The sequence below is a fragment of the Salvelinus sp. IW2-2015 genome, linkage group LG27 (assembly GCF_002910315.2).
Source record: "Salvelinus sp. IW2-2015 linkage group LG27, ASM291031v2, whole genome shotgun sequence".
Classification (NCBI taxonomy): Eukaryota; Metazoa; Chordata; class Actinopteri; order Salmoniformes; family Salmonidae; genus Salvelinus; species Salvelinus sp. IW2-2015.
In genome coordinates this window covers 8,692,886-8,702,134 of record NC_036867.1, presented here as the reverse complement: position 1 = coordinate 8,702,134, position 9,249 = coordinate 8,692,886, and positions in this window count along the sequence as shown.

Here is a 9,249-nt window from a genome sequence, read left to right as displayed (position 1 = left end):
GCCACCACTGGTGCAGAAGTGGGGAGTTGGGGGACAGTGCAATGTGTGAGTTGTACATCAGCACTTGTTTCCCGTCAGCACACGGTCCCCTAACAGTCTCTCAATTTCAAAGAATCTGGACCTCTCGACTCAAGGCCACTGTGATCTGTTTTTTACAGACCGTTGCCTTTTCTGTCCCAGCTCTGTTCCAGTTCTAGAAATGTAAACCGAAGCAGGTTGAAATAGACACAGACTCCCTGCTCTTGCTCTCAGTACGCTACACTCAGACTGCCAGTCTCTTTGTGTTCCTGTTATCCCAGAGATCTGAGGCCTCCAGGGAGCAGGTACATGCTGCAGTCTGTGTCTCTGCATGGTAGCCCCCAGCAGCCCCCTGCTCATTGCCCACATCCGGACTCTGATTGGCCAGGAATGAGTGCCAAGGGGGCCCATAAATAGCTCTCATTTCCTTTAGTAACTCTGCATGCAGGCCTTCTGCAGCACCTGCCCTTTTTATGCTCCACTGGCTGGGCCAATCAGAGGCATTCCCCCTGGTTCGGTAATGGTACCCACTCATCTTTGGTACCCCTCATATTATTTAGCATTTTGTTTTTTTCCATTTAGCTGATAAAGACACACAAATCATGTGTGGCTATAGATGTCCATTCCACCTCCTCTTTGGAGTGGCTATCTGGAGTCATCTGAGATGACAGCTACAGTAAGCAGGCTTGTATGGGAGCCTTGGAGACACCAGGTGTCTATTTGAGACTAGAGCAAGTCTCAGATGGCTGACAATAGCTAAAAGCCCCGGGCCTCTTCATGTGATTGCTTAGCAGCCGCAGCTAAGGAGTGTGCTCAAAACTGGCCCTGAAGTACTTGCTTTTTTATGGAGATGACCTCCACGGCTGAATCAAACCACTAAAAGACCCACTAAAAATCAATGCCGTTATAAATGGCCCACACCATAAATTATCTTCATAATTACAGATGTGCACTGCAAAGCTTCTCAAGGCTCCTGCATCAATTTCTTATCATGTTTATTTTTCATGTTTAAAAGGCAAGTAGTTGTTGCTTTGGTTTCTTTCATCACACACCAGGTCTTGAAAAAGAGATTACAATGAGGTGCTTGTAGAATAGAATGCAGCATTAATGGTAGTGGAATGGAACTTGCTGCAGGTTTAGATGGTGCTGGTAATGTGTGCATTAGAGGTCTTCCCTAAATTCAGACTTTTGTCTTGGATCTCGGTCGGGTCTGATACAATTGCCACGAGTCTCGGGTATGTGCAAATTAATTGATTCACCGACTGGACCCATCCTCTTAATTGAATGTGTGTGAGTTGATGAGAACTGCGTGAGCTTGTTATCTGTGTCAACCAATTGTAACACAATAAAACGTTTGGCTTATGTCCAGCTGAAACTGGTTCCGGCTGCTCACATCACGTGCACCTGCTGCTTTAAAGGAAAAACGAAATAAAAAACAATGACAATAAAAGCTGAAATATTTACTACTCAACAGACGTAAGATAGAAAAACAAAAGAATGACACAAATTGAACAACTAAAAAGCACCCTAAGGAAAAGCAAAGCTAAAAATAGGTGTAAATATGTCACAGTTTTGTCCCCCCTCAGGTTCTCTGGCTATTCCAGAGGCTTGGGGCATAAAAACTAAAGGCTGCCTCGCCATACCTCTTGGTCCTAGACTTTGGGATAGTTAAAAGGCTTGACCTTAAAACCGCTGTAATGTGTGCTCTCCGTCTGGTCTTGGTCAGTACCCGTGCTGCATTATTCTGTATGTTTTGCAGTTGACCAATGGCTTTCTTGGATAGACCAGACAGGAGAGCATTACAGCATAAAAGCATGGATGAGTCTCTCTGTATCAGCTTGAAAGCGAAACATCCGTACCTTGGCAATGTTCCTCAGGTGGTAAAAAGTTATTTTGGTCACATTCCTAATGAATGATTCTAAATTTAGTTCAGAATATAAAATAGCACCTAGGTTTTTTACCTGGTGTTTTATCTTTATTGCCTGTCAATTAAAATGTGCGGCTTGATTCTCTCTCTGTGCTTTGGCTTCAACAATAAGTACCTCTGTGTTCTCTTGATTTAGCTAGATTTAGCTAGTTGTGAACCATCAAAGTATTTAAATCACTAAGCATTTAAATCACTAATACAAAATATATAGCCTTAGCCCATTGCTGTCATTTGTTAGGTTCTGTTGAACCCTTTTCTTTAGCCAAATTAAGTTCATGTTGTGTTTGCTGCCATATAATAGAATTACCGTTAGGCCTATAGGGCTACTCACACTCAAACCATGAAAAGGAAAAAACAAAGAGGGCGAGATGCAAAACTTAATTTAATGACCCAATATAATAACCTGTACGTATTGTCCCTATAAACAATGACTTGACTTAGGCCTACTTTTGATAGTACCCTAATAAAGTTAAGAAACTTTTGTAAAGGTTTGGTGTAAGATAGCTAATAGGCTTAGCTATGCAGGACTATAAATCAAATCAAATCAAATTTTATTTGTCACATGTTTCCCGAATACCAAAGATGTAGACCTTAACGTGAAATGCTTAATTACAAGCCCTTAACCAACAATGCGGTTCAAGAAATAGAGTTAAGAAAATATTTACTAAATAAACTAAAGTAATTTCTTTTTTTAAAGAACACAATAAATAACAATAACGAGGCTATATAAAGGGAGCACCAGTCCCGAGTCAATGTGCATTGGTTACAGGTTAGTCGAGGTAATTTGTACATGTAGGTAGGGGTAAAGTGACTATGCATAGATAATAAACAGCGAGTAGCAGTGTAAAAACAAAGGGGGGGTCAATGTAAATAGTCCGGTTGCCATTTGATTAATTGTTCACCAGTCATATGGCTTTGGGTTGAAGCTGTTAAGGAGCCTTTTGGTCCTAGACTTGGCGCTCCGGTACCGCTTGCCGTGCAGTAGCAGAGAGAACAGTCTATGACTTGAGTGACTGGAGTCTTTGACAGTTTTTGTGGCCTTCCTCTGACACCGCCTAGTATATACAGTAGGTCCTGGATGACAGGAAGCTTGGCCCCAGTGATGTACTGGGCCGTACGCACTACCCTCTGTAGCGCCTTGCGGTCAGATGCCGAGCAGTTGCCATACCAGGCGATGATGCAACCGGTCAGGATGATCTCGATGGTGCAGCTGTATAACTATTTGAGGATCTGGGGACCCATGCCAAATCTTTTCAGTCTCCTGAGGGGGAAAGGTGTTGTCCTGCCTTCTTCACGAGTGTGTTGGTGTGTTTGGACCATGATAGTTTGTTGGTGATGTGGACACCAAGGAACTTGAAACTCTCGACCCGCTCCACTACAGCCCCATCAATGTTAACGGGGGCCTGTTTGGCCCGCCTTTTCCTATAGTCCACGATCAGCTCCTTTGTCTTGCTCACAATGAGGGAGAGGTTGTTGTCCTGGCACCACACTGCCAGGTCTCTGACCTCCTCAATATAGGCTGTCTCATTTTTGACGGTGATCAGGCCTACCACTGTTGTGAGCAAACTTAATGATGGTGTTGGAGTCGTGGGTAAACTGGGAGTACAGGATAGGACTAAGCACACATCCCTGAGGGGCCCCAGTGTTGAGGATCATTGTGGCAGATGTATTGTTGCCTACCCTTACCACCTGGGGGCGGCCAGTCAGGAAGTCCAGGATCCAGTTGCAGAAGGAGGTGTTTAGTCCCAGGATCCTTAGCTTAGTGATGAGCTTTATGGGCACTATGGTGTTGAGCGCTGAGCTCTAGTCAATGAACAGCATTCTCACATAGGTGTTCCTTTTATCCAGGTGGGAAAGGGCAGTGTGGAGTGCGATTGAGTTTGGTGTCATCTGTGGATCTGTTGGGGCGGTATGCGAATTGGAGTGGGTCTAGGGTTTCCGGGATGATGGTGTTGATGTGAGCCATGACTAGCCTTTCAAAGCATTTCATGGCTATCGACGTGAGTGCTACGGGGCGGTAATCATTTAGGCAGGTTACCTTTGCTTTCTTGGGCACAGGGTCTGCTTGAAACATGTAGGTATTACAGACTCGATCAGGGAGAGGTTGAAAATGTAATTGAAGACACTTGCCAGTTGGTCCGCACATGCGTCCTGGTAATCCGTCAGCACCCGCGCCTTTGTGAATGTTGACCTGTTTAAAGGTCTTACTCACACAGTGGTCCTCAACAGCTAGTGCTCTCATGCATGCTTCAGTGTTGCTTTCCTCGAAGCGATCATAAAAGACATTTAGCTCGTCTGGTAGGCTTGGCTCACTGGGCAGCTCGCGGCTGGGTTTCCCTTTGTAGTCCGTAATAGTTGGCAAGCCCTACCACATCCGACAAGCATCAGAGCCGATGTAGTATGATTCAATATTAGTCCTGTATTGAAGCTTTGCCCGTTTGATGGGAGTGCCTACCAGCGTTCCAACTGACTCGGACAGTTGAATTTGAGGTGAGGAATAATGTTTAAAGCCTACCAGAGTTACTCCTTTAATCTAACAATATAATGCTTAACTTTATTTAAAAAATATTATTATGGAAAATGTACGAATAAGCTTCCTTTTGTGCGCCTATATCTATATAGCAGTAGTAGCCTATCTGACAAGTAGCATATAAAGGAATGCATGTCGGTGTCGGGAACATGGCGCCGGAATATCTGCATCTTTCTCTCAGTTGCTCTAGGGCTAGACCTAAGCTTCTCTTCCTATATATTTATGTCACCTCTGCTCCCGCTCTTCCCTCCCCCTTTCCTTGCCTCGGTTGGCTCGGCGGCTTCCCATCCCACGTCACTCTCCATCGGATCATCGGGCTCCCTCTCTGCAGCGGGATCGACAGGCGTCTTACCTCAGCCAGATCGCCAGGCTCCCATGCCTCAGCTGGCTCGCTAGGTTCTCACACTCCTGCCGGTTCGTCGGGCTTCCACGCCCCAACCGGCTTGCCCAGCGCCCATGTCTCGGCTGGTTCGCCCAGGTGGGACGCCGGGTGGTGCCCCAAGAGGGGGGGGGTACTGTCACGTCTGCTCCCGCTCTTCCCTCCCCCTGGCGCCAGGTTGCCCTCCATCACGCACTCCTGCCATCCATCATGCACACCTGCCTTCCCTCGTCACACGCTTCAGCGATATTGGACTCACCTGGATTCATTCATCACCTGTATATTTCCTCCCCTATATTTGTCAGTTCCACAGCTCTGTTCCCCACGGCTGCATTGTATTGTTTTTGTCTTTAGTATTAGTTTGCTGACGCTGTTCCTGTCTCGTTCCATGTCCGTTATTTATTAAATATTTTACTCCCCGTACCTGCTTCGTCTCTCCAGCATCATTCCATGTGACATATTTATATTTTAAATATGAATATCATACAGTAGACGCCTAAGCCAATAGGCCTATGCATGCAATGCCCTGATGCATTTAGTGCTCCAATCTCTGACAACTGAAACATGAGGGGGACAATTATTGTTTTAGGAAAGTAAAATCCAATAAAACATTTTTAATATGCAACATATCAAAACAACAAATATATATATATATATTTTTTTATAGGCAGTTAAGAACACGTAACTGTGGATCATTAGGCCAATTCCGCTTGTTTGTTGATGGTGCTGGCAGCGCCCGGTCTGAGGTTTCTTTCTATCTCTCTTTCTACTCTCAGATCTGAACGGGTTTCTCGGATCCGAAACGGCACAGGTCTGTTTGGGTCTGTTTTTCCTCGGGCCTTTTCAGAATGGGTCTGACAGTCCTCAGATCCCTACGGAACGGGTCCAACCTTTTGGACCCGTGAAGACTTCTACTGTAGTGTGCATGTGTCTTAACATCCACAGTTAGACATCAACAGCACTATTTGTAAGAGTAAATAGCATGTACACATGTGAGCAAACACAGAAGCACACTGAGTGCCATTCTAAACTACCAAAGTCAAGCTGAACGCGCCAAAGAAGAAAAAACTCAGCAAACTCAGAACATCCAGTATTTCCTACAGGTCTGCATATATGCAGGTGATTGATTGTAAGCCTATATACATACACACAGTATATTCAATTATCCACTATTTTTACGCCAACACAATTGGGCCTTTAGGAAATAAATAAAATCTCATCAAATTGAATTGAATTAAACATAACCCAATAAACCACAGTGCTACAGTCACGATGAGTTCCCACTGTGCTAGCAGACTAGACCCAGGCGGTGTTATTGTGGTGTATGGTTTTCTCCTCTTTTGTTGACACCCGAATAATGAATCATGACAAGGCGCTGTGTGATAGCCGCGCTGCCGTGTGTCTGCCTCATTACACACTCAATGTACTGTGGTAGTGTGTATGTGTATGTGTGTGTGTGTGTGTGTGTGTGTGTGTGTGTGTGTGTGTGTGTGTGTGTGTGTGTGTGTGTGTGTGCCCACTCTCCACCAGCCTCTCTCTCCGCAGGCCCAGGGAACCAGCTACACAAACAATCCCAGTTCACTTAACAACCTCTACCCACAAACACACATACAGTATATTAGATTATACATGCATGCACACACTGCACGTACACACTTGTGTATGCATGCACGTGTGTTCTAATGACACGCATGGTACATGGACCTGTGATTAACTTTGTTTTCACGTGTGTGTGTGTGTGTGTGCCCACTCTCCACCAGCCTCTCTCTCCGCAGGCCCAGGGAACCAGCTACACAAACAATCCCAGTTCACTTAACAACCTCTACCCACAAACACACATACAGTATATTAGATTATACATGCATGCACACACTGCACGTACACACTTGTGTATGCATGCACGTGTGTTCTAATGACACGCATGGTACATGGACCTGTGATTAACTTTGTTTTCACTGCACACGCAGGCTAGCGCGCACACACACACACACACCTCTTGTTTCAGCAAACAACATGATGCCAAAGTAAAGCTGAAAGGGCTAGTTTATGAGGCTGACAGACAGTTGGATCATTTAACCCAATTATTATTGAATTCATTTTTTCCCTCATCAGTCTACACACATTACCCCATAAAGTTTAACAAATGTATTATTATTATTATTTTTTTAACGTATTTACATAAGTATTCAGACCCTTTGCTATGAGACTCAAAATGTAGTTCAGGTGCATCCTGTTTCCATTGATCATCGTTGAGATGTTTCTACAACTTGATTGGACATGATTTGGAAAGCCTGTCTATATAAGGTTCCACAGTTGACAGTGCATGCCAGAGCAAAGACCAAGCCATGAGGTCTAAGGAATTGTCCGGATTGGGCACAGATCTGGGGAAGGGTACCAAAACATTTCTGCAGCATTGAAGGTCCCCATCATTCTTAAATGCAAGAATTTTGGAACCACCAAGACTCTTCCACCCGGCCAAACTGACAATCGGGGGAGAGGGGCCTTGGTCAGGGAGGTGACCAAGAACCTGATGGTCTCTCTGACAGAGCTCCTGGGTTCCTCTATGGAGATGGGAGAACCTTCCAGAAGGACAACCATCTCTGCAGCACTTCACCAATCAGGCCTTTATGGTAGAGTGGTCAGACGGAAGCCACTCCTCAGTAAAAGACACATGACAGCCTGCTTGGAGTTTGCCAAAAGGCACCTAAAGGACTCTCAGACCTTGAGAAACAAGAGTCTCTGAATATCCTTGAGTGGCCCAGCCAGAGCCCGGACTTGAACCCGATCAAACACCTGGAAATAGCTGTGCAGCGACGATCCCCATCCAACCTGACAGAAACTCCCCAAATACAGGTGTGCCAAGCTTGTAGCGTCATACCCAAGAAGAAAGTGTCTGTATACTTATGTAAATGTGATATTTATTTAATTTTGTATTTTAATACATTTTAAAAAAATATATAAATTATTATATAAATATATAATATATAAATAAACTCACATAGTTGCTGTCACAAACTCCAAACAGTTGTCACTGACTAGTTGGATAATAATTTCCCAGTGAGCAAACCATTCATATAAATTCATTTTTATCCGATTTTTTTGCTTTGGCGGACCATATTTTTTGCATTGCCATTTGTCAGTGAAACTCATGAATGCAACTGTTTATTTCAGATTGTTTTGTGTTTTACTTTTCGCCCTGGTCGTCCTGAAAAGAAAATGGTCAAACTAAATATAAGGGCTGGGTATGCAGATAAATTAAAGTCTGATAAATGAACAGCTGATTTTTGCTGGGTTCTCGGGACTGATAGGGTTAACATTCCACGGGTGAGGACAGGGGTTGTGTCCCAGGTGGGGGAAGCCATGCTTCATCTCGTATCTGTCTGTCTTCATCGAAGTGTGCGTGTGTGTATCTCTCGCTCTCTCTCAGAAGCCTCTGGGTTTTCACCTAATGACAGCTGCAGTCTCTTCCTGTATATGCAAATACCCCACACTCTAACTCTCGTTTTGAATATGCAAATAATCAGAACCATCTCACAAACTGAAAGATTTGAGTGGTAGTATTACTATAATGATGGCTGGGGGCTTGATACCAGCATATCCCCTGCCCCAATACTAATGTTTAAACAACATTGAAATAATATTCAAACATCATAATGTTGGGAGATGTCAATCCCTTTGAAATTGTTGTTAACCTAGCTACCTGAACAATGTCAATTGACACTGCAACTACAGTTGTAGTGTAATGAATACTCAGGGAGAAAAAGGTGTAGATTCAGACAGATGTTTATTAAACCTTCACAGAAGGCAGAAATTGTGCTCACAGGCAGGCAATGGTCAGACACAGGTAGGCAGTCAAAAACAAACACTACCTCACAACCATACAAACAGAAAGAACTGAACTAAATAGGGAGCTGATGAGACCAGGTGAGAAACGAAAACAGGTGAAATCAATGAACAAAAATGACAGACAGAGCTACCTTCCAGAACACAAAGAAACAGGGCTACGTTCAAGAACACAAAGAAAAAGAACACAAGGTTGACTAAGAAAAGAAAAGCAGACCCTTACATGTAGTTGTTGAACATTCCCTGCACCACTCAATCCAAGTTGAATATTTTACTTTATTGCAAAGCAGCATGCCGCCTCAGTCTCTAACCCCTCCCCTCTCAAAAACAACATTATCATGCAGATCAACTGGTCTTCATGCATATCCTGCATCTCATGAATGTCTCTCCAACTCGCTCCTGTTTGGAGTAGTGTGTGCATGCCTGCGAATTTGCAGTTTGCACATGTGTACATAAATGTGTGTACCCACATTAAAAAATACTATATGGTATATATGTCTAAATACTATATAGTATATTATGGTCTAAATACTGTACTCTATTTATATTTTG